This window comes from Rattus norvegicus, chromosome 18 (assembly GCF_021556685.1).
Source record: "Rattus norvegicus strain SHRSP/BbbUtx chromosome 18, alternate assembly SHRSP_T2T, whole genome shotgun sequence".
NCBI lineage: Eukaryota > Metazoa > Chordata > Mammalia > Rodentia > Muridae > Rattus > Rattus norvegicus.
This window is the reverse complement of record NC_141551.1, coordinates 42,836,027-42,859,965: the sequence shown is the minus strand read 5'-3', so window position 1 is coordinate 42,859,965 and position 23,939 is coordinate 42,836,027. Positions and strand designations below refer to the sequence as shown.

Here is a 23,939-nt window from a genome sequence, read left to right as displayed (position 1 = left end):
TCACAGTTACTGTGAATGATGTAGTAATGCTTATAGATGCACAAGTATCTGTGTCATAGTGTAGTATGCTGACTTAAATTCTTTTGGGAATAAACATAGTGTGGTATCTCTAGTTTTAGTTCCTGAGGGACATTCACAGGCTGTAGTAGTTTATATTGACATCAGAAACAAATGTGGGGTCCTCTTTCCCCACATCCTCAGCAATGTCTGTTGTCATTTGCATTCTTGCTAATAGTCATTGCAGCTGAGGGTAAGATTGAATCTCACTGCAATTTAATTTGATTTGTCCTGGTGGCTATGAATATTGATCACTTCAGGTATTAACTGCAATTTGTACTTCTTTTGAGAAGTGAGGAGACATGCTTTAAATATTAGTAGATTGAAAATAATTAAAAGGTGTTTATCATACAAGTATCAAACTAGAAATTTAACAAAATAGGTTTTCCAAATAAAATCTAGAGAAATAAGAACATTTATAATAACATGAATATACATGATTAATATACATGAATATATATAATAATTATATTTACAAATAGCATGATTGATGAAAAAGACACAGAATTGAGAGAAAATACACGGTTCTAAATAATATTAGGTAATTAATACCCATTTACCTTAATGATAGGAAAGAAACAGGAACTAGAAGAATTGTTCAGCCCTGTAAACCAACAAGACCTACAAGATAGATCTCTATAGAACATCAGCCCAATATCTGGAAGCTGTTTCCTCTGAAGAACAGCAAGGAGCCAGCGAGGTGACTCAGCAGGTGAAGGTACTTGGTGCTGAGCCTGACAACCTGAGTTCAGCCTCAGAATCCATCTAATACAAAGAGAGAAAAGACTCCCAACAAGCTGTCCTCTGACTTGCAAACACATGCTATAGGCATGTTCACACCCACAAACAAACACATACAAATAAACAAATAAGCCAAACATAAACCAACCTGTATCTAAGCTACTTGGAAAGCTGAGGCAAGAAACCACAAATTCAAAGCCTGCCTGTACAGAAGGAAGTCAAGAGTAGGCTGAGTAACCTAGGGAGGCCCAGTTAAAGGTTTTGAAGCAATGGATTCTGGGGCTATAACTTAGTGATAGAGCTCTTATCTAACACACATAGAGGACATCTATAGAGCCAGAAATCCAGAAATTTAGAAATTTATTCTCTAAGTAGAGAAATGGAAATTTTTCAACCAGAGAGATCAATCCAAAACAGGGTAAAACAAACAAACAAAAAAAGAAAAAGAAAATGGCTGAAGCAATAAATGAAAGAATAGTCATCATTACTAACTGTGCAGAAGTGAGATGGGAGGATCTCTATGATCAAATGAAAATCTAAATACAAAATTATGTACATAATATGCACAGGGCCCCAGAAACACACAGTGCTCTGACTGACCTATAGGAGCAAAAGAAAATATCTTAATCAGTCTGACAAGTAAAGCACCGCAAGAGTTAATCATTGTAGTTTTTTTTTTCTGGCAAATAAAAATGATTTATCCAGTAAAGCACCTGTAACCAAGCCTAACCAATGAAGTTGATCCTGTGTTCCACATGGTGTAAAGACATAACTAACTTCTATAAAGTGTTCTCTAACTCCACTTGTACTGTTGTGTGTGTGTGTGTGTGTGTGTGTGTGTGTGTGTGCGCGTGTGTGTGTGTGTGTGTGTGTGCGTGTGTGTGTGTGTGTGTGTGCACCCGCACGAGTGCGCACACATCTGAGCAAATCAAATAAGTAAAGGTTTGGATTTCCTTTAAACTTTTTTAAAATTAAACAATTTATTTCTATTTTTTTCCTGTATACACATACGTAGGCTCTTGCTTGTACCCTAGCATAATGAACAACTTTCACAAGTCAAGCATTGGTTAGTGCTGTGACCTCCAGGCCACTTTGCCAATGAGATTTTAGAATAATCCTATGTCCACCACGATCATGTTGAAGGACCCTTGGGATCGCAGGTACATGACTTGCCACTTATGTTCCAGAGATGAAGCTCATGTATGGTTTACTGGACCTCTACCAGCCAGCCATCTTCCTAAACCCAAGAAGTTAATTTATCTTTAGTAAAAGCCAAAATTAATAATTAAATAAATAAGATTTTAAAAAATTAAAAATTAGATTAAAATGAGGCCTAGCTGGTTTCTTTGGTGGAAAAAGTAAGATGATTTGATATTGCAGACAGTGAGGAAGTGGCAGAGAATGGAGAGAATACAAGAATACGAAGGATTGGGGGACATAATTCTCTTCTACAACACCATGAACATGTCTTTTTATTATATATTGTGAAAACTCAAAGGACACACAAGAGATGGTCTGAGTAAACTCTGGATCAGGTGACAGTGTGCCAGTACACTCTGCTTTGCAGCTTGTCCACAGAGAGAAGATGATGCACTCTAATACAATGCTATTCTCTATAATGTCTATTCCATTTACTAAGAGGGAAAACAAGAAGAAAGTTGAAGTACTGGCATGTATTATACAATGTACAGCTGGGCCCCCAAATGCTTAGCTAAGTCAAGGGAGAAATTTTGAAGACTTCATGTTGTCTGATCTCATTGATGTGAACGTTAAGAATAGGTAAATCCACAGGGACAGAAAGTAGATTAATGCCTGCCTGGGATCCCAGAAGGTGGGAACATTGTAGTGATAGCCAAATGGGCTTCCGTCTCTTTTAAGATAATGAAAAGGCTTCAGTAGGCAAGGTTGCTCAACTCCATCAGGGTATTAAAACCCAGAATGATCTTTTAAGTGAGTTTATGGCAGATGGATAATATCTTTAAAAGCCACTTTAAATTACTTAAAAGCACAAACAATCTCTGAAAGTTGGGGAAAGTAAATCCATACAGGACAAAACAAAGCAAAAACAGAGCAAGGTTGGTTGGGCTGCAGCTTCCCTGGGTAGGATCTCTGGTCTCAGCTAAATATTGATGTTTGAAAAACAGGGAGAGATGAACATGTCATGGGAAAAGTAGGGGTTGCAAATCATACTGTCCCTGCATTAAATTAGGTCTTTCAGGTAAGGTACACCCTGAAGGGAATGTGTAAAGTAACCTTAAATACTTAAATACCTGCTAGCTCCACGAACCCATTATGATGGGTGTCAGTTTAAAATAAAACACACTACATGTATATGGCTTATGAATCTTTGAACTAAAAATATACCCAAAAATGGGGCCTAAGCTATTGAGAAACCAAGTGAGTCTCAAAAACCACACCAAACAAAACCAAAAATAAACAATCCACAAGTCAGGAAGGACAAGCTCATATTCTACAAGGACAAAACACCGTAAGACATAATCTTTACATAAAAAGAGGCAAGAGCGAAAATAAATAAGCAGTACTCTCACCCTTAAGATATCAAGCTTATCAAGTAGGAAAAATATGAAATTGATAACAGAGCAGTTAATTGAGCCCAAGAAGAAAATCCAATGCTAAATGAAACAATGGTATCTTTTAAAGCATTCATCTTGTCGTATAAATAAAACTGAACTTCACTGTACTCTGAAGAGTTGTAAGTTTTACTACATGCCTGATACAAGTAAAATTTTAATTTTACATTATTTTCTATAATTTACAAAAGCATCTAAGAAGGACTCCTGTAGGTTGATGTAGGTTGATGAAGGCAGGTACAGTATAGAACGAGGTCTGTCATTGGATGAGGTGGAAGGATGGGCAGGAGAAAAGTTTTAGAGAGGAGAGAAGATTGGAGCGAGGGAGAGAATAGCCAAGAGAATATGGATGTGGATTTAAGATTTCTCTCTGCACATTTACAGGTTGTTATGATTGTTCTTAAGGGATGGATGTGTACAGGATTTTGTGTGTCTAGATGAACAAACTATATTTTATCTAGTTGGGCAGTTTACATCCTTATCACTTGGTTGCAAATTAATCATGTGGATATACTGTACATTGAGTAATTAACATATAAATCTGGCTGTTGGGTTTTAGTTTGTTGAGTCATGACTTCACTGAGTTGTTGGGAGAGTGAGCAGAGTCCATGACAGGAAGCTGTGCTAGGCTATAGAATTCTTGGGGCTAGCATGGTGTGGGGCAATGCCAGCACTGCCTGTGGAACGTGATGTATGTGTCAGGTGTAGTAACAACCCTCCAAGGGGACATATCTGCAGATCTACGTAGAGTGGGTACTCACAGGAACCAGTCGTGTGATTTTTAACCATATACCGAAACAGACTCCTGGACCTTGGGATGGAGAAATATCTCATGTGAACTGCATGGCAGCAACTTACCACATAAGAAGAGTTAAGGATATAGTAATGAACCTTTCTATAGGACTGGACAGCCAGATAGCAGGGTGTGGTGATTTAAATGTCACTGACAATACAAGTTACCTACCACTTCCCTTTTATCCTGTAGTTATAGGGACTATATGCTGCCCTAACAGTAAATCCTGGAATATAAGTTTGTTTTGTTTTGTTTTGACTTCTTCCTAATCTTCCTAGCCCTTAGATCCACTAGCTATCTTTGAATACAGCAGGCATGAAAAGGAAACTTGAATGTTATTTCTTGCTCTCCTGAGACTCATTATTTTCTCAAGCCTAAGCAATGGGAGCGCTTACCCATCAGGTTTGGTGAGATTTTGACCTAGCAAAGTGCCTTCTCCTGGGAGGGTGTCTAACACACATTAGGAAGGAATGAGCTGCAAGGAAAGGGCTTTAGCCAGGAGGAGCAGAAACCAGAAGGAAATCAACAAATGTAACTGGAAGACACTGACAAAAGTAGAAAGACAAGATGAAGTCTTTGAAATATGCAGTCAATGAAATGTGGTGGTGGCATTGGTGACCATGATATTCCTGTTAAACAGTAAGCTTCATCACTGGGAAGGGACATTCCTTCACCAGTTTATATCACACAATAACAACCCAATTCCCTGATGCTGGTATTTAGAAAATGCAAAAGTTTGTTGTCAGAAAGCTTTATTTTAGATTTGACTGACAGCCAATTGCATTTTGTAGCAAGAAAAGAAGTCAGAGGGTGCAGTTACCTTAACAAGGATGGTGCTATGTGAAAAAAAAGTGGATTAAAAGGAACCAAAAGGCACCCAGGAGCGGGGATTTTTCTGCAAGATATGCTACACGTATCTCCCAAGATGACAAATACTTGATTAGGGTCAAGTGTCTGCAAAAGAGTTCAATTTTCTTCTGACATCACAAGCTTGCACCTGGCACGTGGAGAGAAGGGGAAATTCCACAGAGGTGGAAGATGATACAGATGATGAATGTGCAGGACAAATCTGCTACTTTAACGTTTATTAACTCTGAGGCAGTGGATGATTTCTGAACTCGTACATCTGTAAGTGGGTGTGTGGAAACACCTGCTTCTTCCTGTGCACTAACACAGTTCTTCTCTTCTCTGAATGACTTAGTGAGATTCTGACCCTCTTGGGGTCTGTGGAAAAGAAGGAAGAGTATTTCAGAAAGGAAATTTCAATGATATATCTAAATTTGTACTCAACAAACAAAGGAGAAACAAGATGGCATGCTACAGATATGTGTATTGTATCAGAAACCTTATCTCCACATCTCATCTTAGAACACAAAAGTTTCATTAGCAAACTCTTTTGAGTGGACAGAGCGAATGACCATAATACCTTATATTCCATGTTTTTAAGAAAGAGAAATGGTACATGTCTTTACCTGCGACTGGCTGTGGAAGGCAAAGAGACATCTTCTGACACCATATCAGGAAGAGATGTTCCTGATCATATCTACCACGGATGATGAAGTTAACCAGAAATAAGCCGCCAATGTGTTTTGTATATTGCTGTTATTGTCTAAACAACAATTACTCTAGTGAACATCAGTAAGCCAAAATTCCTCCAAATAGCTTTGCCTTGCCCAGTGAGAGAAATGTATAGTCTTCTTTTTCTTTAGAAACCTCTCAGGGGTGTCTTGAACATCAGATCTAAAAGTTGTGTCTATGTCAGGTTGATTTCAAAGCCAATGTTGTTAATGATTATGCAAAATCTTATCTAGCTAGTTTATTTCATTCTAGCTCTCTATCTAGTTTGACTGTTATTTCCGTTGTTTTAAAGTGTAGATACTTTTTGCATTAATAGGTCACAACCATAAAATGATCACTTAAGAAATTGTGTTACTCGGAACAACCAAGCATTAATAGAATATTTAAGAAACAAATACTGAGAGAGTAACCATCTATGGAACTGATGTATCAATTATTTCAACTGCAATCATAGAGTGATCTTTGTGGGCACAGAACTATGCTTGAGTCTAGCCGACCTACGGAGCTCCCAGAAGAGGTGGTGGAGTAGCAGCAATGAACAACACAGAAGCTGGTGTCTTGACCTTCTGTGTTGTACTCCCAGGAGTAGAATACCTGGGACATCCTCTAAGCCAGGGGTTCTCAGCCTTCTTAATGCTGCAACTCTTTATTACAGTTCCTCATGTTTTACTGACCTCCAACCATTGAATCGTTTTCATTGCTACCTCATTATTGTAATTTTGCTACAATTATGAATTGTATTATAAATATCTGAGTTTTTTCCAAGAGTCTTAAGCAACCCCTATTAAAGGGTCATTTGACCACTACCCCAGTGGGTGATAAGTAGGTAGACAGACAGACAGACAGACAGAGAGACAGATAAACAAACAGTGGAATCATTGTTCCTTTCACATAATTGAATATCTAAAGTCCCAAATCCCCTAGTACATTCAACGTCACCTTGCTTCTCTTTTCTCTCTTCCTCTCTCCCTTATACCTCTCTCTCAAGAGCAAGATCATGAAAGCAATAATTAAGTTAAAATTAGGTTCTATAACTAGTAAAGATCTAAAATCAGGTGTCAGTGGACTTGGCTAAAAATTCTATTCAGTCTCCTTTCTCCTACAGGCAGTGTCTTCTTGTTGTGTTGTTATACAGGCTTCCTGTTGTATGTCTATGTCCACATTCCATAAAAGCAGAGGCATCAGGAGTTCACCTAAGATTTATATGAGCACTTCAATCAGAATATCTGGTTCTACTGCCCATACTATTGCTGAGGCACAGTCAAAAATTAGTGATTTGTTTTCTCTGTTATTTAGCTTAGCCATTTGCCCAAATATAAAATTGTACCTATGAGGAAAAGAATATGCCTCAAATGTACAAGAAGCAAAACGAATGTGTTTGGATGTCTTTGAAGGTAAACAAAATAGAAAAGCTGAAAGGCACATAATTATTCAAGCTATGGTTGAAACAATTCATCAAGACAGGCAGCCACACACATTCACCTTCATCAAAGTCCCTGGTATTACATTCTCTTCCACCAGCAACACAAAGCCACTCTTGCTCAACCTCTCCCTGCAAACTACACAGAGTCAACCTAATCAGCCAACAACAGAGAGTCACAAATGTACAGGGGCTCATTATTCATCACTCGGAGGCAGCTTCTGCAGTCCTCGTCCGTGATTAAATATTTAGTGTCATTAATGTTAACAACAGAGAAAAGAAAACACCATATTTCCTAAATGTCTTGGAAAACCCATTGAAGGCTTCAAGTCAGTCAGTCAATCATGGGAAAGGCTACCTGATTAAAAGTGACAAAGCACACAATGGGTTTCGGGTCCACTCCCTTAGTAGACAATACTGGGGCACCTGTGTTGGCTTTGAGACCAAGCTTGAAGTGAAAGCCATTAGCAGAACAAAGTACAAATACTATAAACAATACGCCTTCCCAAGCACTGAAGTTGAATGTGATATGTTGTCTGGGGCTCTGCAGGTGTGGAGAAACAGGAACTGTCACCCTTCAGACAGATGACAGCTCTAGCTCTGCTTCACTCCACAACAAAAGGACAATGTGCCTCCATCGCGCTCCTCAAAGACAGGGTCAGCGAGTACAAGAATAGAAATCTGAATTGGATGCAAAATCATCTTAATAGGAAAGAGTCACTTGAACTTAAAATTTTATTTCTTCAATTAAATGCTGGGGGCTCCGTGCTTGTGTCTGAAATGTTGACTTCACACACCCAACTTAAACCTCTTCCAGACTCAGCTGGGTTAGACTATACTCAGACATCCAGAATGAGAGAATAGGATGCATTTGCATAGTGTCAATCAAATACCTCTGCTCAAGCTGCTGACTAAACTTTGTACAGATTCCCATTACTTGACATCCAAACACTGTGCGGACTCTCATTACTTCTTGTGCAGACCTCGTTAAATAGACTGCCTCTTGTCAAGAGAGCATTGCTCCGCACACTACAACTCTAGACTTAGATTTTAGTAGGAGTTCAGCTGCTCCATTCTGTCACTCTTTCTCGCATCCTTGTCTATGACCTAACATTACCTCTCTGGACACTCTGATGCCACGTAAGTTTCAAATGAGTCCTTCTTTTTGGGAAGTGTCCCTATAGGCCTCTGATCACCTGATTCAGCATGGAAACCTTCAGACATGCAAGTGCATGAGCCTATGACATCAGTACAAACAGTTGCCATGCTGAGCACACCCCTTTAGCAGCAACACAGACAGATGGGCCCCACAATCAGCCTACGTTTAATCTCCCAATTTGCTCTCCACCATTTTCTGATGGTCAGGATTGAACCATTCCTCCAGGTTTCACTTTCTAATGCTGTTACATGGGTTGTTAATTTTTCCCTGACCCTAATAACCAGTCCTATTTTTAGAGACAAAAATAAATTACTTGCAGTTATCTGAGAAGCATGCCTATAAAAATTAATAAATGTCTCTGTAACTTGATTTTCTGAAACTCAATCATTGTTCTAGAATCTTCCTGGTGTCTATGAAGGTTACATAGCACACAGTTTTGAATGCATATAGCTATTGTCTGAGCCTAAAACACCTTGTCACCTCAAACACAATCTTCCAATAGAGGAAAAGTGATTCAAAATACAGTTCCACTAACTCCATAGTCTTATTTTTATCACCTATGTGGTTTATTCTGAAATAAAAATGCCAGAACTAGAACTGCATGTAGGGTGACTATAGATAAGTGACAACTAATAAATAGCATTTTATACTTTGTACATATGCAATTAAAAGAGCTAAATGAACTAACTTAGGGTAGCAGCATTAAGTGTGCACTTGTTAAATATCATTTAGAATCCACCTTTCTCAAAACACTGAAAGCTACAAGGAATGAGGTTTTTCACCAAAGGATAGTTAATACAGATACATTTTAAATTATATCCCTCGGGGAGCCTAGAGAAAGTGGTTATTTTTTATTTTATGTGCCATTTGGTATTCCTTTCACTGCTCTATCTCTGAAGGGCCAGACTCGATAAAGGTCTAGAAATAAAAACTACCCAATGGCAGTGATACAGAAGTCACAAACTGAGAGTAAGACGCAGCTGCTTACCCTGTGAGTTGGCCAAAGTGGAGAGATGCATGGTGGATGCTCCCTCACCAAGAGATTTAAACAATGTACCATCTTCCTTCAGATCTGCTTTTTTTTCTGAACTGTGGAATGAAGGTGTTTGAGTACAATGACACCCTACAGTCAAAGTTAAAATCTCACTCCTTCAAAGAGGAAGTTTCTCTAATGGCTTTTTAACTGTGCTGGGTTGCTCTTGCCAAAGAACCTCTATTGTCCCACGGAAACAAAAACCCTGTTTCAGAAACAGACAGGTTCTCTTCAAAAAAAGGGGGGGGATTTAATATGACCCATTGCCTGGGCTGACTTGTTTCTGCCCCAGGGTCCAGCTTCAGACCTGAATGGAGTCTTGTGTGGTTGCTTTCCATGCTCCACTGCCTCATCATGTCGCAAAACTGAATTGTTTTGATGAGAGCCAGTGAATAAGCTATGTTTAGACAGACTGGGTCTGTTTTCACCCATTAAACGGGGGCTACTAAAACTGCTGAGCTGTCATTAAAGCACAGGGTGAGATGCCCAAGACAAAACAGCAAGAAGTAAATTGGCTTTGTGCATCCAGGAGCTCTGAGTCAGGAAAGACATTGCAATGTCCCACAAATTCCATTTAATGGCGTGAGGAGAAGCCAACACTTAAACCAGTTGTGACTGAGAGAGGATCACCTTGAATTAGACTCTGGGAAACAAAGTGGGAAAGGAGCTTAAACTTCAAGCACTGGTCAGCAAATCAGGCAGTGTTCTCAGGTTCCCTGGCCATTACAGCAAAAATTCATGAATTTGGCATAATCAAAAGAAAGAATTGTTAGACCTTCCAAATTCAAACAAGAATTATACCACACTTCTTGGACTCCCACCCTTGTCTTATAACCCTACGGTGAAAACTTTCACTACGAAAGATTTTATGATCTAATGCCTGAATTCCAACAGAGCAGGGTGTAATAGTCATTCCACTGTTAGTATGCAAACACACCGTCTTCAGTGGCCTAACACTCTTCTCGGTCCTCTTTGCACTACTGACTCCATTGACCTTGAAATTAAATTTTTTAGTAAAATATGTCTCAAGGACAAACGACGTTTCCTACCCTTTATCTAATCCTAAATTCTGAATTATAAACTGGCAAAGCCAGATGTTATTGTGCTTTAAATTAGAAGAGATAAACAGAAAAGCTATTCCTTCCTCACCAACTTGGAGACACCATGCTCTCTGAGAGTTCCCTCATTTCCAGCCAATATCTAACCTAGCCTGCCTCGTGGAGAGAGGGAATCTCTAGGGTAATGCTGAGCAGAAGTTGGAATAAAAGACATTCTTGGGAGTGCTCCAAACCAACAAAAGAAAGCTACTCTTTCTTCATCTGAATGATATTACCTTAATATCTAAATCAGAGATTCAACATATCTCACTACCATTGGACATCAGGAAGTTCAGCAGTGGCAGCAGCAACAGAACCTTTATTATTGAGGTCTGTTTTGGAGGTTCATAAATACCTTCTTGTCACCATTGTGGCAGTCTGTCCAGGCATCATTGTGTTACAGAAGTGGCTGAAGAGAGAAGATGGTAATGTTCATAGAATGAACCATCCTGTACATTTAGTCTTTGAAAGCATACTGCAAGGTGAGACAAAATGATTTATGTATTTGATTATGTCTAATTGGTGCATCTTCTTGTTTTTTCCTAACTTATTGCATAATTTTGACCAAGTGGACAGATTTCTTTTTTGTTGTATAACAACTTCATTTGGGTTGAAACATTCCATCTTGGATAGAAGCCCCTTAACTCTCAGGAAGTTCCAAGTTAGAACATTGTCTTCAAAACAGAGTACGGGAAAGTATTCTTCCCATCTTAAACAGAGCTTCCTTAATGCTCCAGAAGTTTCAAGTTAGAACATTTTCTTCAAAAGGAGGCTGAGACACATTCAGAAAGTAAACAATTCACAAGTCTCAAGAAGCTCCTAAAATGAACGAGAACTATGAGACCCCTAACCAGGGTTAAAGAAGAAGTAAATAGTTGCTGGGTGAGGAGACTCTCCAATCTGTTGAGTTGCCTGCAACTCAACACAGAGAGCTGCGGGGCTATGGCTTTTAAGAGTTGTCTCTGTGGTTTAGGTGCCCTTTCCAGCACTACTTGTACTGCTAAGGACTTAAGTCATACTTGCTGCTCTATGTAATCCTTCATTCAAATTCCTGTAGCACCAATAATCCCAGTTTGGTTCACCAACTTGTACTTCAGTGAAATTAATACTTTGGCCTGTTGATGTTTCTCTATCTAAAGTGAGTGTGTATTTGTTCATCTCTCCCTAGGAAAATGTAACACAGAACTGTCACAGCTTAGGTTTCTATCTCCAACCACTGCACTCTCTATATGAAGCAGATATGCAAGAATTCCATCCACATCTTTGCCTAGTAGAATTTTCCTTCATAATATCTTATGGATCGATCTGTGAATGAACTACTAATATGAGTGTGAAATAATTTTTCTACTCTGGAAAACTTGTAAGCCCATGGTATGGGTTAGACTAATGTAAGTAAAGGACATCTGGGTACAGTTTACCTATTTATGTAACTCTCTGACTCTACCAAGGCTTAACATCAAATATGCCCATTTCTCACCACACAGTAGATTACTGTTGCCTTTGCCTAATCTAATTTCTTGAGGCATCTGGTAATGCATAACTCATGGTAGGTAGCTCTGGTTGTGTAGATAATAGGCAAATCCAATCATTTCCTCGGGCTCTACTTGAGTCAAATATGTCAGACACTGTGGTTTAAATAAAGAACAATTTGTTTACTACAAAAAGTATAATAACTTTATTTCAAAACCAAGCATGTTGGTCCTTCAGTTTTCCTATGGGAATTTTCCTAAGATGTTTCCAAGCTTCTTAGATTAATAGATGCATTTACCATCATCTGATCTGTTGAGTAACAACAAATTGAGAGACAGAACAAAATGTCCTGCCAAGGGTCACTGAAGAATGGATTGGATCTATAATCTTGGTTATGGTGTATATTGGTTCCTATATTCACAGAGATATATAGATACAAGATTTAACAAGTTATCACTTGGGGGCCAAAGAGATGGCTCAGCAGTTAAGAGTACTGAGTTCAATTCCCAGCAACCACATGGTGGCTCACAACCATCTGTAATGGGATCTGATGCCCTCTTCTGGTGTGTCTGAATACAATGTACTTACATTAAAAAACAAAACAAAACAAGTTATCACTTACACTGACTTGTATATTCACTCTGATAACCAAACTTTTACCAATTTGGATACCTTATACCTTTTGTTATATTACAAATTGCTGTCAGTTGAGTGGCCTAAAACATTTTTAATAAATTATTTGGCATTTTCTTTTAGGGTTCTAGAATCTAGGCATGGTGTAACTGATTTTTCTACTTTGGGTTTCAGGAGGGTACAATCTAAGCAAGACAAGACCTGAAGATTCATCCAAGGTTTGAGAAAATCCATTCTCAATCTTCCTCATCTTGTTGACAGAATTCCTCTCCATGTAACTGTCTAGTCAAGTTGTCCATATCTTCCTGCTGTGTTACCTGGTACCTACTTTTGTCCTAAAACATGCTTTCAGTTTCCCACCAAATGCAGTGCATTCATTCACAATATAGCCTTTTGCTTGTAGACAATTAAAAGGAGCCTCACTCTCTTCAAGAAAAATCTAATTTCTCTTCAAAGGGTACCTGTCTGATTAAGTCCCATACAAATAGAAGAAGCTCTTTCTTCCTCTTCTCCCTTTTATTTATGACTCTGGAAATCCAACTGAAAGTTTTTTATATGCTTGGCCTGTGTTCTATGACCCAGCTACACTCACAGCCCCAGCATATTTAATTTTATTAACTAAAAACCTTGATACCTTCATTATATCTGCAAACCTATTGTCTTTGCCATAAAATATGATCTGAGTCATGACAGCAAAGCCCAATCATATCTACAGGTCTCAGCGCCAATCCAGTGAAGATAATATGGATGGTATTCAGCAAGGACTGTGAATCATGAGATCCAATTTCAATTCTATCTTGGACTGTGTATTACTCTTTTAGGATTTGTCATCTACCCATTTTGAAATTTTTCTGCCTTTATGTTCTTTTGGAGGATCCATTAGGAAAAGTTAGAAATTCTCTTCATTTCTCTCTTTGTTCCTTTATCAACTATTACCTAAGCATAGGAAGATAGTTCAGCAGGTAAAGACATTTTGCTACCAAACCAGATGACCTGAATACCATCCCTGCAACTGATATGATTGAAGGACGCAACTAACTCCCACAGTTTGTTCCCATTTCTGTGTTGCAGCGCGCGCGCACACACACACACACACACACACTAAATGTAATTGTTAACAATTTTTAGCTTGTATTTAATATTTTTTGTTTTCTTTTTTCTTTTTCTGAAGTCACACTTCAATTTCTATTGAAATTGCTAATAATATTGTTTTGGGCAATGATCTGTTTGTAAAATACAAATGAGAAGGCCATTGTGACAAAATAACAAAGTAAAGAAAAAAGGCATTATTGCAACAAAAATTTTGGGAAGAAAGTAAAAACAAAAGAAGTATGTGTTAGAGAAGTTAAATTATTTGTTACCTGCCCCTCTAAAACCATTCAAAGGAACAAGAACACTAAATATAAAAATGGAAAATACTCAGTCAGAACTTACAATCACTGTCTTTTTCAGGTGTCAGTCACTACAGCAACTTCTGGCTATTGAGTGTTCCCCTAGCATTCCTAGGTTAGGCAGCTTTAAGTACTGTTTAATAATAATAATAATAATAATAATAATAATAGTAATAATAATAATTAAATGCTTTGAAAAAGAAGAACTTCCCTGTCCAGTTAGAGAAAACCATGGGTATGAAAGGTGAACATGTTTTTTATTACCAGAAAAGGTGGAAATTTTGAATCTGTTTGGAGAAGTAAGGACGATGACCCAGTGCAACCACTGTAGCTAGGTGACAAGAAAGAGACAGATGCCATAGCTGGTAGAAGCAGAGTAGATAGAAAGTAGTCTATGATGTGATATAAAATACAGATATTTTATAAGATAAACATAAAATTGGTAAAAACACAACAAAAATTATGTATTTTTTTACTCAAATCACTCTTTTCCCCATAAAAAACTCAGTATTTTAATGACTCTTACTCTCTATATGTAAGTGAAGGAAGGCAGATATAGGAAACAGCTGGTTTACTAAAGGAGAAAGCGTGCAATATTTTAACATTCAGAGGGTCTCCAGAAGAAAGAGATGTAGTCAAGCATCCATGATAAGGTGCTGATCACACTGGCCATTCGCTTCTGAAAGACATATATCCTGAAGATCCTATGAAAACATCATCAAACACATGGAATCCTGTCACCACGTGCTGGCCCAAATAAGGCACACCTTGTTCTATAACAGTGGTTCTCAACCTTCCTTATGCTTTGGCCATTTAATACAGTTCCTTATGTTGTGGTGACCCCTAACCATAAAATTATTTTTATTGCTACTTCATAACTGTGATTTCTTACTGTTAAGAATCGCAATGCAGATACCTGTGGTTTCCAATGGTCTTCAGCGACACTGGTGAAAGGGTTATTCAATTCTCAAAGGTTGAGAACTGCATTCTATAAGGAAGTACAATTTTAAAGTCTCATTGATAGAGTAAATGACAACAGAAGGAGTCTAAGAAAAAATCCATGCCACAGACCTTGGACTGAGATTTTATCAATAAAAAAAATCCACTGTTCAATGACATTGGATTTACAACCTTTGTGGTAGTATGATTTTTTTCTGCTCAATTGGGAAGATAAGAAATAATAAAACCTTGAGACAGCACAAAGTAAGGTTTAAATCATTGATACATCAAATCAAACTAACTGTACCCAAACAGTGGTCAGGATTTACAACTACTGATAGCAATGAATCTTAACCATTACTGGAGGGTAGTGTGTTGGTAGAAGATACTCTTAGGACTGAATGGTATCATGGCCCATTATCAGACTCAGAAACTTTTTAAAGGTTTGGAAAGTTTTGCTGAGATCAAGGTGTATCTAAGAATGTCCTTGCAGATGTCTCAATTTTCATATTTGGCTGTTCACCTTATTTTGTGAGACCAGGTCTCTCAAATGAACCTGGAGCTCCATGACCCTGGGTAGTAGCTAGTCAGTAAGCTCTAGGGACACTCTGATCCTCAGCGCTGGGGTTATACAGCAGCACATGCCATTGTGCTATGGTTTAGGGTTTTTCTTTCTTTCTTTTTACTTGGGTTCTAAGAATCTGAGCTTTACCATATAACCTATCTCTTTGGCCTCAAGATGCTTTCAATGGGAGGAGAGGCCCTTGGTCCTGTGAAGGTTCCATGCCACAGTGTAGGGGAATGCCAGGGTGGGGAGAGAGGGAGTGGATGGATAGGTGGAGAAGCACCCTCATGGAGGCAGGGGTGGGGGGGGGAGGAATGGGACATTACCAGAGGGAAAACCAGGAAAGGGGATAGCATTTGAAATGTAAATAAAGAAAATATCCAATAAAAAATAAACAAGATGCTTGATTTTGAAAAGCAAAGAGCTGTCAGTTTTTGTCGAGTATAGTAGATCCCCACCTTGGATGACCTCTGTCAGTTCGCTTCTTTGATTCTACACATTGAAAGACTTTTATATATGTTTTTGTGGATTAACTTCAAAGTACCGAAAAAGATAAGAAAAGATGAGATAAGAAAAAAATAACTGTCTTATGGAAAGGAGGGGCATATGTGTCCCTCCATTTTCTCCTGTGGTTTTTGACTATCCATCTTTTATTATGACTGCATCTTCACTGCTGCCTAAGCTTCCCATCCTGCCCTCTATAGGGCATCCACTGTCTGCCTTCCATACTACCTGAAACCTCAAAAATGCAGGGCAAGACTGAATGCACATCATATTTTAGTTTCTTATGCCGCATAAAGACTGTACATTTGATTGTGTATATGTGAACTGAAATACTGTGGTTGTCATTCTCATGGATTTTCTTCTCCATTTCCTTGCAATTTTCATGTTCCTGTGCTTTGTTACTTGAAGAATATTTCCTTGTACCAAATGGGCAAACCTCTTCTACTTTCCATTTCAGCTAAATGTTTCATGTTTCTGCCACTGGCAGACCCAAGACCACATGCACTGTCTCTTTAAGTCTGAAACCCTTTGGAGTACATGAAGAATAAAAAAATTCCACCTGCAAACTATAGCTTCAGCTCCTGCCCAAGAGTTACAGACTGCCCTGGTTATATCTCACCATAGTGAACTGTAGTTCAGAATTGCTCGCCTCCATAAAGGTATGAGCCAATTCCTTCTGATAGGCCTCTCTCTCTCCCCATATGCATTTACAAACACATAGGAAATATTGTACCAGATTTTATTTAGTACACGTATAAGTACACTACCTGTAAATGTTGAAATGGGGTAAGAGGAATTTCAGCACCTAGCAAGAATCTCAGTGGGAAATGGATCCATAAATTAGACATTTTCTAATACAAGAAGTCAGTCTGTTCCAACTCTCCAGGAGCACAGGCAATCCATTTGAGTAGTACTCTGGGGATGGGGACAAGGCTCTGTCTGTTTCCTCAATTACCATTCTATTTCCTGGTAAGCTTCCGTTCTCTGGCAAACAATCTCAATCAGGAGTCTCTCAATTACTCTTCTCTTCTTCTCAACCTCAATTTCAAGAGAAATGGAACATTGGTATAAAAATACACCAGGAAATGATAACATGAAACATGGGACAGGGATCAAAATCACAGGTGGAGATTAGGTACATTTATCAGGTCCACAAAGGGGGCAGCTAGACAGGGGCTGTGAGCACAGCATAGGTGTCTTCAGGTAACCATATATGTGTCACAAGGAACTTACTTACTAAGGGAGAAAATGGCAAGACAAGACAAAATTGACTGGAGTGTTTCGAATGGATTGTTTAGACAACAAAATGAAAAGGTTTTTGAGTCTATGAAATTAGAAAATGTATGCTGCCTCATAAGCCATTCACAGAAATGGTGAGATGAGCGACTGCTGATTTAGTATATAATGAGCTACTGTCAGGGACGTGAGCACATTTCGACTGCATTCACATATTACTGTGGGGGAAAATGCAATAAAAATGAAACAAAAACTCCCCAAAGGACTTCATTTTCAACCACTCACTTCAAACAGATTGGAAGTTTCTGCACACCAGGCTCTTACACTACCAGTCACTCCACCCACATTGAGCCCACAGTAAAACTGTTGCTCCTAAAAAATCAGTAGTTTCCTGAGTGCAGCAGCAGCACTCAGGAAAATCTTGTTTGAAATGCAAAAATCTCAGATCAGGATTGGGTCACAGTGGGTAGAATGCTTGCCTCATATGAAGTAAGGGCCTGGATTCAAATCTCAGCAGTAAAGTAAGATGAGTAAGCGTCAGATGTCTGTAATTTCAGAACTTGGGACTTGAAGGCAAGAGATAAGAAATATATTCTCTTTAGCTGCATAGAACGTCTGTGGCCAGCCTGGGCTACATGAGATCATGCCCCCCCAAGAAAAGGAGGTTGAGAAGGGAAAGGAGGATTAAGAAAAGGAAGACAGAAAGAAGGAAAGAAGGAAGGAATGAAAGGAGGGAGGGAGGGAGGGAGGGAGGAAGGGAGGAAGGGAGGAAGGGAGGAAGGGAGGAAGAGAGAAGGGAGGAAGGGACGAAGGGACGAAGGGACGAAGGGACAAAGGGACAAAGGGAGGAAGCAGAACTGTCAAGCTCCACCACTTACACCGTAGAGTTTACATTTCAATAAACCCCTATACACTAGTAGAAGATGATAATGCCTTTACTATCTTTGAGTCGTGAAGAAACTTGTAAATTTCTTTACTGGCAGAACACATCATCTAATTATTTTTTGTCACAATGATGTATTGACTTGTTAAGTATGAAATGGCCCTTTGATCAATAACATTAACATCAACAGCTAGATTAATATGCTTTAAATAGCATATATTCTCTGCAATATTAGGAAAAGTAGGTCCGGTCGTTGGCTGAATTTGCTTTATCAATAATTTAATTTTTAATTTCCTACTGCCACTAGACATATACAGTAACGGTTGTCAAAAATAGTCATTTGGCTAAGAAAGGGGTTACTCTGTAATTGGATTATGTCATTTCATGGATTCTTTGTGTGCTCTTGTAGGAAAAGGAGATTTCATATGTGGTCCTGCTGAACAATGTGGAAAGGTTTGATGTAAAACTCCTTGGGCTGAAGACTGCAACCTGAAGGTTTTATTTCCCAGACATGGAAACGTACTTGATAATTCATTCTGGTGAGTTTTATTTTATATTTATGGGCCAGCAATCTTTTTTTTCCCCAGGAGTAGACACTAATGAAGCAATGCATCTCAAGGGTTTGTGAAACACTGAGGTCACGGGAGGGTGAGGGGTTCATCCGCATCTCAGCAGAGATGAACTCTGTGACCACACGGCATCTATTAAGCAGTTTCTGACGGCTGCTGCTTTCATTACAGAATACTTTGGTTCCTGATTTCTCAGAGATCAAACAGCCTTTCTGTAAACTATGTTCCCAGAATCCAGTTCAGCTTCAGCTCAACCTAAAGGATTTCTTGTCAGAAACCCAAGGCCTAAAGAATAGGATGTGAATTTTGAGCACCAGGACCTGGATTGCCTTCTGATAAAGGAAAGAGAAGTTTCTGCCCCTCAGATAAACTTTGAGGCCTGTATTTCTGACTGACATACTTTCAGCGGGAGAGATACAAGATAGCCTGCAGTGCACACATTTAAATTATTAATCTGTCTTGGAATTTCGCTTTTATCATTTATTTGGACCCCAACAATATTTTCAAAATATTTTTGCTACTTAATAACAAAGTCATATTAAAATGTGAAATTGTTCTAAACCAAAATATCTCTCATCCTAAATCCAGTTACCAATAGATAACAGTCTACTATAGCTGATCAAGTATATTTCGTCCCCAAAAGCACAGTGTCTCTTCCTCAATTCTATTCTTTATTGGTCCTACTTGGTCTTTAACCAGACTGAGGACCTATTTAACCTGCAAGTTGCCCTTAATTGATCCCAATTGAGGTGAAGTTCTGTTTCAAGGTCTGACTGACTGTGACTGGCCCAGGTAACTTCTCAGAGTCACTGAAATCCTCCAGAAAGTGAAATCAGGAGTCTGATCATCAAAGAGGAAGCCCCCCAACTATGCTTGGACCTAATTCATCCTGCATAGGTGAACTGATTCTTCTAGTGCCTGGTATGTGCAGGGAGCCTCAGGAACATTCACAACTCTAGAAGAGTTGTCTTCTAGGTGTTTTCATTTCCCTGAATGCTCCTTGGCAGAGGAGCCAGCCTCAATACCAGAGTGGAGAGAATGGTTTAGGAAGAGACTTGAAAGCATGTCAGAGGGAAAGGAGATGAATCCATCTTGAGGAAGTAGGATCTGTGGATAAGAATGCTCTGCCAGTAGGGTGGCTCTTCTGGCATCACATCACTGAAGTTCAAATGTTGTCACTGTAGTCCCTAAAGCTATTTTCTAGTGCTCATCACCAGGATTCAGACTTACCATCCAACGGAAATGACTTCCAATTTAATCATTCGCATACTTTGATTTCTTCCTTTCTACCCCATAAAACTGAATCAGGCTGCCATCTTTCCACCAGCAAATAGCAATCTGTATGACAAAAAATTAAATATAACACAAAGAAAATAAAAGTAGCATGAAGCTAAGCACACAGGTCTGATTATAAGGTTGTCTGATGGGCTATAAGGTTGTCTGACGGGGAATGATTGCATTCCCTATGTTTACTCAAGTCAAGGTAAATGTAGTGAACATATTCTTCATTTAGCTAATTAATGTCTGTGGGTTGTTACCAGAGTTGACAATAAAAACTTAGATTTGTTCCAGTTGCCAAAATGCTGATGGCAGTACATGGCTTCATTTGACTGTTTGTGGGGAATGAATTCTGGATTGGCCACCAGCTCTGTGCATGGGCACAGGGGTAGATGGAACGTGACAAGAGGGACATTATCTGTGCCAACTACTATAGCATTGCTTGTCTTATTACCACTGGCAAGAATATAAATAGACTTAATTGCTCTAAGTGAAAAGTATCTATAGTTTGTCTGCTCCAGACGTGTCCCAGTGAACATACTGTTCTAATGTGCTAAGCCCTGTATCAGGCACCAAGGTCACATTAACTCTGTTCTATAGAACTTGTCAATATACTTAGAGAAGACAGAGACTCGCTACTCACATGGTCCCATAGCACTGCTCGTGGCATCTATAATCCAAGAAAGCAGCAATTTTTCTGTCTTCCACATAAGCATAGTTTGGGTTACATGGCAAATGTGTAATAAATGTGTAATGGTTGGTTGGAGGAATGGATGGATGAGTGGGTATGAAATTGCATGCCAACAAAATACAGATAGGATATATGGTTGCTTATTAGAAAATGAAAAAAGAATAAGTAATTTTCCATGTTACTGACAGGTCTTATGACACCCATAAAGTCTTGGGCTGGTCCTAGACCACATCCACTCTCCTGTATAGAATCACACACCCTCTTTCCTTTTTTTCAAGTCTTGTCAGCACCACAAGGCTCACTCCCTGATGATCTTAGGGATTGAAAGAAAGGAAAATTACATTCTGGTCTGAGATAGAAAAAAAATTTCAGAGTAGAATTTCCACAAGTCTAGTTGTCAAATTCTCTGAAATATCTACTAATTACTTCACTCTGGAGAGCAGTATACAGGAAGTCTCCTCCGTTATGTTTTAATGTCATAGTCACCTGGGCAGAACACTGAAGAAAACAACCTCAAAATATCAGCTGTGATACACATACAGATCACTCTTCCTCTCACCAGCTCCCTTCCTAAGGAAGATAGTCTACCTTCTCTCACTGGTATTAGAGAAACAGCTGACAGACAGTGACAAAGGCCACATATCAAAAAGACTCTTAAGAAGTTATACAAAGAAAGAACCCTGTGTCAGACAGACAGCTTCAAGATTCTCAGTCTCGTCTCCACCATCAATCCCAGTCACAGGAGAGAATCCATACCCCTGCCCCAATGGCTGCACTGTGGGTTTTTTTTTTATCTTTATTAACTTGAGTATTTCTTATTTACATTTCAATTATTATTCCCCTTCCCGGTTTCTGGGCCAACATCCCCCTAGCCCCTCCCCCTCCCCTTCTATATGGGCTTCCCATCCCCATCCTCCCCCCATTACTACCCTCCCCCCAACAATCACGTTCACTGGGGGTTCAGTCTTGGCAGGACCAGGGGCTTCCCCTTCCACTGGTGCTCTTACTAGGCTATTCATTGATACCTATGTGGTTGGAGTCCAGGGTCAGTCCATGGGTAGTGGCTTAGTCCCTGGAAGCTCTGGTTGGTTGGCATTGTTGCTCATATGAGGTCTCGAGCCCCTTCGAGCTCTTCCAGACCTTTCTCTGATTCCTTCAACGGGGGTCCCGATCTCAGTTCAGTGGATTGCTGCTGGCATTCGCCTATGTATTTGCTGTATTCTGGGGGCTGCACTGTGGTTTAAAGACCACAGTGAACAAATGAGTTCCAGAAGTCACATGCTTAACCATAGTCCTTCCATTGTCAAGTCTTGTCTTGTCTTGTTTTAATTGCTCACATGCTTTAGAGTTTATCCTGAATGGAGTATCAATTTCTATACCTTTTTATTCTAGTACTATTTACTTAATGCATAACAATACCCTTAACTTTTGAACACAGCTTTGACACACCAAAAGGCTTTCTGCCTCTTCTTCACACATCTGTTATTTTGCCTTACAAACTGTAAAGTCTTGGATGTTATAAAAATGGTACCAGCTTGATAAAACAGAACAAAAAAGAAGGAAGGAAGGAAGGAAGGAAGGAAGGAAGGAAGGGAGGGAGGGAGGGAGGGAGGGAGGGAGGGAGGAAGGAAGGAAAAATGAAGGAAGGAATAAGAAAGAAAGGAAGTAAGAAAGAAAGAGAGAGAGAGAGAAAACATGGTAGCACTGATTGTTTTCTGCAGTTATACAGAACAGTGGTTTATAATGATTTTCCTCATAACTCTTGCTGACTTCAAAGCATAATCAAAAGGCACATTTCTGATTAATCCAGGACCCAGTCCACATAAGCACATGTGCAGGGTTCTGATAAGGTGAAGAAAGATGTGTTTCCATGTCAACAATTTAAAGGCTTGAACTATTTTGAGTTGTTAATATAAACTTTGATATTAGCACATTGACTTTGACAGTTTTGCAACGAATAAATTCTAACACAATTGTGATAACTGTTGAAATATATTAAATCTCTAGGGAAAGTGTAAAAATGTGTACACATGACAGGTTTGTCAAACATTTATTGCTCTGGTTTGGTGACATAAGCATGTGTATTTTTGTTGTTAACTAGAAAAAAATGACAATATACAATTTCATTAATGAACTAAACTAAAACATTCTTTAAGTTTGAATGGATTCTTATGTCTCTAAGTAATGAGCAAAAACTGTAGAATGAAAAATTAATCCCAGTAACTGTATATTGAAACATCATATCAGCTTATAAGCTCATTAATATGCAGAAATTCCAGTGTCATTATCATAACCACAGGCAATAATGTCCTTAATAATAATCAGAGAGCCATGAAGCATCTAGTCCTAAACATTTATATGAGTCAGCTGTTCTGTTCTCCTTCTCTGGGACTTCTTTGCTCAGAGATAATATGATAGTCATTTCATGTCAGTGCACTAGATCTTAATAAGAAGTACAAGACACAAAAGAAAGGTAATTTGTCAACAGCCATCACAGCCCAGCCTCATCCCTGGTGCTGCAAGCATCAAAAGTGGGAAGAAGAGCTAGCCAAGCACACAGCCAGCACCTGCCTAAAAAGGAGAAGAATCAAGAAGTCAAAACTTGGCTTGTGGGTAGGGAGTTAGCATTCCTAAGAGGAGGGACCTAGCATTGGAAATCTTACAATTCTAGACTTTCTAAATCCCAAACATTGCTTCAGTTTGAATTGTAGTATTCTCAAGTATGTTATAGAAAATGACAAGTAATGGTTTCGAGGATGTGTCTCTTTGCCTCTGCCTTAAGCCCGCAGGTGTTGCCTTCTAAAAATTCTGCCTTCTCTCTACCCACCCACTAGCCAGTGACAGACAGCAAGGCTGGGCTACTGGTAACACAGGGAACTCCTGAAACATTGGCAAACTTTCACAGAATTGCATAATGACCTAGGGAATTATACCTAATTTCTCCTTCTCTCCTTCATCCCAGCTTAATAAAATGAAGGCTAATAGTTCTCTAGCCTCTCACAAAAGAATCAACATTAAAAATTATTGGATATATTAATTTTATTTTCTTACCTATACCTTTGAGGAGCTGAACTCATTTATCTTCTAAAAACTTTCTTTGTCTTCAGTGAAAACTTTAGGAATAAGGAGGTAAACTTTTGGAACACCTCCTATGTGCCAAGCTTTTTACAAACTTATATTTTAATTCTTCAACAACTCTATCCAGTAGCATCATCTTATGAACTATGCATAAGAAAGCTATGTTCAGAAATTTAGGAACTATACTGAAGCACATGAAATTGGAGGTTTAAAAAGATAAGACATTGGCTATC

At 38.9% G+C, this 23,939-nt stretch overlaps 1 long non-coding RNA gene and 1 pseudogene across 2 annotated transcripts in view; both read right to left on the bottom strand.

Annotated features, from left to right (window-relative positions):
• Positions 1–8,446, bottom strand: part of LOC147999781 (small ribosomal subunit protein eS10 pseudogene) — a 68,332-nt pseudogene extending 59,886 nt beyond the window's left edge.
• Positions 8,447–16,696: 8,250 nt separating this feature from the next.
• Positions 16,697–23,939, bottom strand: part of LOC108348789 (uncharacterized) — a 63,248-nt gene continuing 56,005 nt past the window's right edge. For both annotated transcript variants that reach the window (XR_015642951.1, XR_015642950.1), the window contains 2 exons: positions 19,890–19,997; positions 16,697–17,009 (listed from right to left, as the gene is read on the bottom strand). This is a non-coding gene — a long non-coding RNA (uncharacterized LOC108348789). The remainder of the gene's footprint in view (positions 17,010–19,889; positions 19,998–23,939) is intronic.